Here is a 7347-nt window from a genome sequence, read left to right on the forward strand (position 1 = left end):
CATTACTCCAGACTTGATAAGATAACTCATTTGATTGTAACCAATTTTAAGCTCTACTTTTGGTTGCTGTAGAATACCCTTGACAATGCAGTATAAACTGTTGTTTTGTTAAAAGGATGATTTTGCCAAATAAACAAGATGATCTACCTTTCAACACTTGCACAGTTTTAGCAACTTAAAAAATTTGCCTTCAAAAAGCTGGATAAGGTTTTGCCTTTAGAGGATAATGTGCATGAGCCAAGTTATCATCCCTGATTTAATCAGAATGTTCTTTAGTATGCTGGGCTTTCAGATTTTTGTTTAGGCACAAACTGAATTGCAACACTGAATTATGGACTCTGTAGCATGCTTTCAAAAGGAGCATAAGGTCAGAAGGTGCCCCAGATGATAAAAGAAATAAAACAAACTTCTTTGTATCATGTTCTTAATCACACATTCTCTAAGAGGCTACCTTAAAACAAATGGGATATTTACCACAAGAGTAACAAAAGAGTTGAACATACCAGTTCATAGCTCTTGATTTATGTATTTGTAGAACCTGCAGTACCTAGTGACTGGTATTGGAGTCAAGTATTCAGGTATTGCAACTGCATCACCTCTGTGACAATGTGTGTAAGGAAACATGGTTGTACAGAATCTGAGGAGCAGTTTGTGTGTGTATCAGAGAGTTTGCTAAAAAGTTAATTCCATCTCTTTTACACATTAGAAATCTGCAGACATCTCAAGTCTCATCTGGCTTTCAAAATTCAGTTGTCAACATATTTGACTAATACTGTCTCCATAAATGACAGTTTGAGAGTGCTTGTTGAGATTATTTGAAGCAGCACACCTCTTATCTTCATTTATTTCATTCTGATACAATTCAGCTATGCAAACCAGCTGAATGCATGGTGGTGTCCTTAGAGCAGCTAAGGACCTGCATCTTGCTTTTCAGTGGTACACTATTCCCATATTTAATTAAAAAATGCATTTCCTCACAGATGTGAAAGTTCACCTTACTGATGTTCTGAATTGAAAACTTTTGCTTTGCACTCATTACATTGAAGAGGAAAAATTATATTCAGTAGGGTTTTTTCATGTATTTTTAGTAATCATGTATAATTAATAAGATTAGTATTTATTTTAAACAGATTCTGTGGACATCGCCTGGCTGGGGCTTAATCTATTTGGGCAATTTTCTACAGAAAAATAATTTTCCACTTCATTATATTATGTACTAAATTGAGCAATGCAAAAATTCAGCCAAAACCCCAGAACTCCATGAATATGAAAGTGATACAGTATATTGTCAGAAGAATGCAAAAATCAAAATCTGTCTCTGGTTCTGCTACAATATACTACCTCCATCTCTCTTTCCAGTCCCTTCTTTTATGTCTCTTGTGTATTTCATCCATAAGCTTTACCTGTCATTATGAGCACCTGTAATGATCTGATTGCAAGTTTTACTGTAATAATTAAGTTCATATATTTGGCTCAGCTACTGAATTAATAAGAATACCTTAAGTAATAAATCTAAGAAATATTGAGAAAAAGAAAAACGTAGGCAGCAATAACCAAAAAAAGACACCACTTTCTTATTTTCAAATAAATATGTGGGGTTTTTTTCTAAATCTCATTGAAGGTCTGGTTTGCATCATTTTCAAACAGTACTTGGAATTATTCACCATACTGCTAAAAAATACAATGAAATATCTAATAGATAGAATATAGGCAAGAGAAAACCTTGAGTATTTTAATTGTAGGAGTTATCTAACAGAAAGTCCTTCTCCTCTGAAACTAGACAGCTCCATGAAAGAACTTGTATACAGTTGCATATCTTAACTGTAAGAAGATTTTCCTTAGACTTGCACTGGGAAGTGTAGTACAGAGCATGCAATGGATCATCTAAATCCTCTGCATGCAGGGAGCAGCACACTCTCTACTTCCATTCCTCAACTTCATTGACACTCTTCCCCTAAGGTTTTTTTCTGGTGTCAATCTTTCAAACCAGTAAGAAGCATCACCAAGGTAACAGCCCAAGATGTAGCTACCCTTGTGGCACAGTGACACCAGCAGGCTTTTTACATCAGCAGATACAGTATAATAAAAGCACTGGCAAGAGTTAAATTATACTATTGCCCCTTTTCCCCCAATAAGACTGGAGTTCAACAAATGGAAATGTAATTTAAGAGTTGGCTCTTGTGCTAAACACTGACATAATTTAGACAGTGTATCCTGAGAGATGAACTTGGTAAACAAACAGAAATAAAAGACCTAATTTTAACTATAGTATTCATAAGTAGAAGACTTTAGCATAATATTCGTTACTTTCCTTGTCTGAAAACAGATTATTGAGTTTTAAAAACTCAGTCTAAATTTAAAGAGAGCGTTCAGATATGTAGTATGACTCCTCATTTTTATGAGCTCTCCATGACACTGGTGACAGCTAAATGAGACTGAGTAAGCAGGGTTCCTTGGCCTTCTGAAGACAGAAGCCTCTGTTAAAAGTTTAACCTCTGTTAAAAATCTCATTACTGACAAAAAAACCAGATCTGCTTTAACTGCAAAATGGTTACTTTATTGCTTGTGTGCCATTTAAAACTGTTTTCTTCTAATAAGAAACTGTTGTCATTAATTCTAGCAGTTATTTCAGCGATAACATAACTCCTTACAACACTTTTCTGTTTCACAGCTGGTACATTACGGGATGGAAAGCATACCTTGTAAACAGGGGTGTAGTAGAAAGCTAACCCCTCATTTTCCACTTGTCCAAAATATAAATTTTTGTTCTAAAAATATTACTAGCCATCATATAATTGCCTGGCATGTAAAACTATTCTCACTGTCAATTCCCTCCTTCCCTTCTTTACCTTCCCACTCTAAGAAAGACAATATGTACCTGTAAATCCTCTCACTTACTGGTCACAGTGGTTGTCTTGCCATGATGCAGCACTAAGCAACATACTTTAAGGAATATTTTATTCTGCTGAGGGACGAGCCCAAAATGTACTTCCACTCCCATAGGATCAATGCTATGAAGGTGGATGGGGTTCTGCAAGACCCTATGTGACACAGTTCAGTTGCTGGCAGGTATCAGTGTTTCCTTACAGCAATCCTTCTGGTGAGAACCTTGGGGAAAATCTGTATGCCAGACTTCACAGAAGACCATCTCAACAGAGTAATTAGGGTTTAGAAATATTTCCTCGAATTTCTAGGTAGTCTTTTTCAGCTTAGACCTCACACATAGCATCTTGAAAATTTGCAAGAATTCTCAGAAGTATCAAAGCACACTAATCACAAAGTGATGGCATAGATATTCCATATTCTAGGAAGTCATGATGCAAAATATAATCTATACACACAAAGATACACCATATGCAAGTGCACATAAACAATTTAGATTCTTTTTTCTTTCCATACAGAACACCAAATCTGCCAGTAAACTTGTATTCTGTCAGTCTTCTGTAACACTGGACAGGTTGTTGCAAAGTGAACTCAAGATCCTTCTTAGTGACAGAGGCAGGAAAGCATTAGAAAAAGAAGCAATGTGCACTTACAGTAAGCTCTGGCATTTCCAGTAGAAGTGCAAGAAACACACAAAAAATAATCCTTTCTGAAGAAAATAACGGAAATAAGAATCTCAAAGATTTAAACAAAAGAAGAGACATTATAATCATACCTGAGGAGAGTTATGATTCTCTTTAGGTTATAAGCTGAATCTTGGAGGTCCAGAAACGACAGTTATCCTATATGGCTGTGAAGTATACCCAGAGTCCTAACATGCTTATGATGCTGTTTGATAACCTCACAGACTGTGCCTACTCAGTAGAAACCTAAAAACTTTTTGCATTTTTTTGTCATGAAAGTCACTTTCCTCCAGACACAGTCACCAGCTGAACCAAGCAGCACCAGTAGCAGTACCAGTAGTTACACAGGAGGCAGGTGGTTATTCTGAGGACAAATAAAAGAGAAAGGCACTGCTTTGGTGGAGTGGTGCCTCTCCTGCACTAAAAGCATCTCTGAAAGTTACAGAAATGACAGGAACAAACAAAAATATCAGGAAAAAAATGGGCTAACAGCCATTCTCTGTCACCTCTGTTCTTATCATAAAACATCACAAAGAGAGGCAGTCTGTCAGGAATTCTCTGATTGCCATTTGGGCTGCTCTGGTCTCAAGCTCCAGATGCAGAATGAAGATTTACACGAACAGAGGGACTGTTAATGACAGAACAGCATTTCATAGGGATCTGAATGTATTCATACCAAATAAAGACCCTACAAAGAATCATATTTGTATGCTCAATATACCAAATTATCCCAAATACACAATCATAAAAAAGCAAAAAAAAAAAAAAAAAAAGCTGTTTCCCCAATTTAAATCACCTAACCTAACCTTTCTTGCACCTATCCCAGAGCAACTCTTAACAAACTCTTAGCAACGCATTTTTTGTAAAGCATTTCCCAATTAAAATAGCATAATTCCAGTTCAATGAATTATTTGTGGACTTCTGTACAAGCAGTAATCTTATGCTCCCACATGGGATAAATTCAGCAAAATCCTAAATTATTCTGCAATGCCTTTTCTGCATTTCCTTATTTCTAGTTCTATGTATTTGATCAACTGCTAAAGAATTGTTTTATGTCATAGATATGTTTGTGTCCACAGAGTGAAAACAGAAGTTCTAATTACAAATTGATGAGACTTACAATAGAATAGAAGCAGCTCAGCACTAACTGACTGCTTGTCAGTGGCCTGAACCTGGATAATGGACTGAAAGGCACTTATTTGTTAATGTAACTCATTAGGTAGAAAACTCCTAGCTAGGTAATCCTGAACAAATATTAGTAACCATTTGGTAAAGGTCAGGTAATTTCTTTCTTACCATTACATTCTAACTGCTTATTTATAACTTGGTAAATGTCAGAGACAGACTATGCTTAATGTACTTCCTGGCAAAAATATTTACTAACATATCAGTAATTTCTAAATTTTTTAATTCTCAGAAATTAAAAATAAAGTAAAATATCTGATATTCTTATAATCAAGAGCAGCTATGACTTCACTTTATTTCCAAAACTAGGATAAAGTCACCGTATCTCTGATTTAAAATGAAGGGAAAAAGATTTCACACTAGAGCCACTGTTGCTTCCAAGTAATGAACAGAGAAATGCTGCTTTAATTCCACTGGCTACAAATAACAGGCAGTGGTGGCCTCTATCCCTAACCAAAACAGAGAATTAAGAGTTTTCAAAAACCCCAGTGAGCAAGTCAATGAAAAAGGCTTATGAAATTCTGATTTTATAACTTTTAGACAGATCATGTTCACTCAGCATAGACCTAGAAGGAAAAGTTGCCAAAACACCTTGCACCGAGGTAGCTTTGCAAAAACTTGAAATAAAAATGTGCACTCTCCCTTGTTAGCATCTTGCAGCAAAGGGAACAAATTGTACAAAGCATTACCATAGTAAGAATAAATCTTTGTGCTTAATCTTTTCTGCTTTTTATATTCCAGGAGATTCACATTCCTACATTCTCTCCCTCAACAAGAGGCACTGCTACAAAAACAAAAAACCAAAAACAATCAAACAAACAAAAACATTCAAATGCTTCTCTACTCCTTTTATCAGAAGATATGATAATCTGGGTAAATATTTTCAGTCAGTTATTTCCATGTCTTAGAAAATAAATTGGTCTATTAGTCTTATAATTTAGGTGTTTACCAAAGGATTCCATCAAATAGTTAAGAAAAGTGGGTTTTTAAGAAAAGTCTTTTTCATCAAGACACAAAAGACACAATGGAGCAATTAGAAGCAGTATGAAACACATCACTGACAATACAGAGAAAAGTAATACCTACAGCAAGCAATTACTAAGGTTTTTTACTCAGCTGTTTACCATAACTTCAGTCACACCAGCAGTAGTGAAAAACCTCTCTCCTAACCAAACTAAGCTGCTTCTTTAAATCTAGGAATTTGTCTCTTGTTATACTCCTCTTTACTGCATATTCCTTGAGACAAGGACAGTATACAAAGGTTTCAGCTGCCACACATGAAACTCAGATTATTTATTTTATCCAGCTATTCACAAGCAATCATATAGAAAAAGCTTTTTTTTTTCTTTTCCACTATACACTTTGTTTAGCGCTTAAAATGCAGTTGGCCTAACTTCTAGGAGGAGATTCACCTACCCATCCTTCGTAGACCCACAGTTCTGGAAGAGATGCATCATCCAAAATTGTGTAAAAATATAAATTTTCATATTAGCAATGATAAAAGGAAAGTAAAAAGCACTGAAAACTTACCTTTGGCCTCCAATGCAGAGATGAGATTCTTCCTCAAAGACATGGAGACTTGACCTTTTAGGTGCTGCAAGATTCTCCAAAACCCAACACTTCAACTTAGCTGCTCAAGGGTTTGCAGTTGGCTGAGATCATAGAATCATAGGAAGTTTTAAGTCTCATTTCAACAGGGTGCTGAGACATATCATATAAGCAATAATATTAGAAGAGTTGGACCAGATGATCCTTGAGGTCCCTCTAAGATGGGGGCATCCATCACTTCCCCTGAGAGATCATTCCAATGTCTGTCTTCATAGTGAAAAATTTTCCTCTTGCATTCAGTTGCAATCTCTCCAGGAGCAACTTGTGCTCATTGCCTCTTGTCCATGTGATTCCTTGTAAATAGGGAGTCTCCATCTTCTTTGTAGCTGCCCTTTAAGTACTGGATCATCATAATCAGGTCTCATCTAAACCTTCTCTTCTCTGGGCTGAGTGAACAGTTTTCTCAGCCTCTCCTTGTATGGTAGGTGCCCCGGTACTCTGATCAGACTCGTGGATCTTCTCTGGACCCTCTCCAACCTCTCCACATCATTTTGTACAGTGGGGACCAAAACTGAATGCAATACTCCTGGTGAGGTCTGACAAGCACCAAGTAGAGTGGTATGGTGACTTCTGTATCTCAGCTGGTGATGCCTTTGTTGATGCAGCCCAGTATCCTGTTGACTTTCTTTGCTGCTGCAGCCCAGTATCCTGTTGACTTTCTTTGCTGCTGCAGCACACTGCGTGCTCACATTGAGCCACCAAGACCCCCAGGTCCCTTCCCACGAGTCTGCTCTCTAGACAATTGGATCCCAGTCTGAAATGCACTTCTGGGTTATGTGTTCCCTTCTTCTTCAGAGATTACTCTAGAGGGAAGAAAAAGACAAACAGGATTTAGTGTACTCAATATGATTCACTTTTTACAGATATTGCCTACTGAAATGTCAAGAGATCCATCCACTACCCTGATGCTATTCAGAGTGTCCTGATTTCAGTGAAGATTTAAACTCTGAAGAGGTGGGAGTAATTGGTTTAATATAGCCATCCCATT

At 36.8% G+C, this 7347-nt stretch overlaps 1 long non-coding RNA gene across 1 annotated transcript in view; it reads right to left on the reverse strand.

Annotated features, from left to right (window-relative positions):
- LOC139798051 (uncharacterized) overlaps positions 1-6996 on the reverse strand; it is a 120516-nt gene extending 113520 nt beyond the window's left edge. The window contains exon 1 of the long non-coding RNA XR_011726686.1: positions 6282-6996. This is a non-coding gene — a long non-coding RNA (uncharacterized lncRNA). The remainder of the gene's footprint in view (positions 1-6281) is intronic.
- Between the last annotated feature and the right edge of the window lie 351 nt (positions 6997-7347).

Source organism: Heliangelus exortis, chromosome 7 (assembly GCF_036169615.1).
Source record: "Heliangelus exortis chromosome 7, bHelExo1.hap1, whole genome shotgun sequence".
Taxonomy (NCBI): domain Eukaryota; kingdom Metazoa; phylum Chordata; class Aves; order Apodiformes; family Trochilidae; genus Heliangelus; species Heliangelus exortis.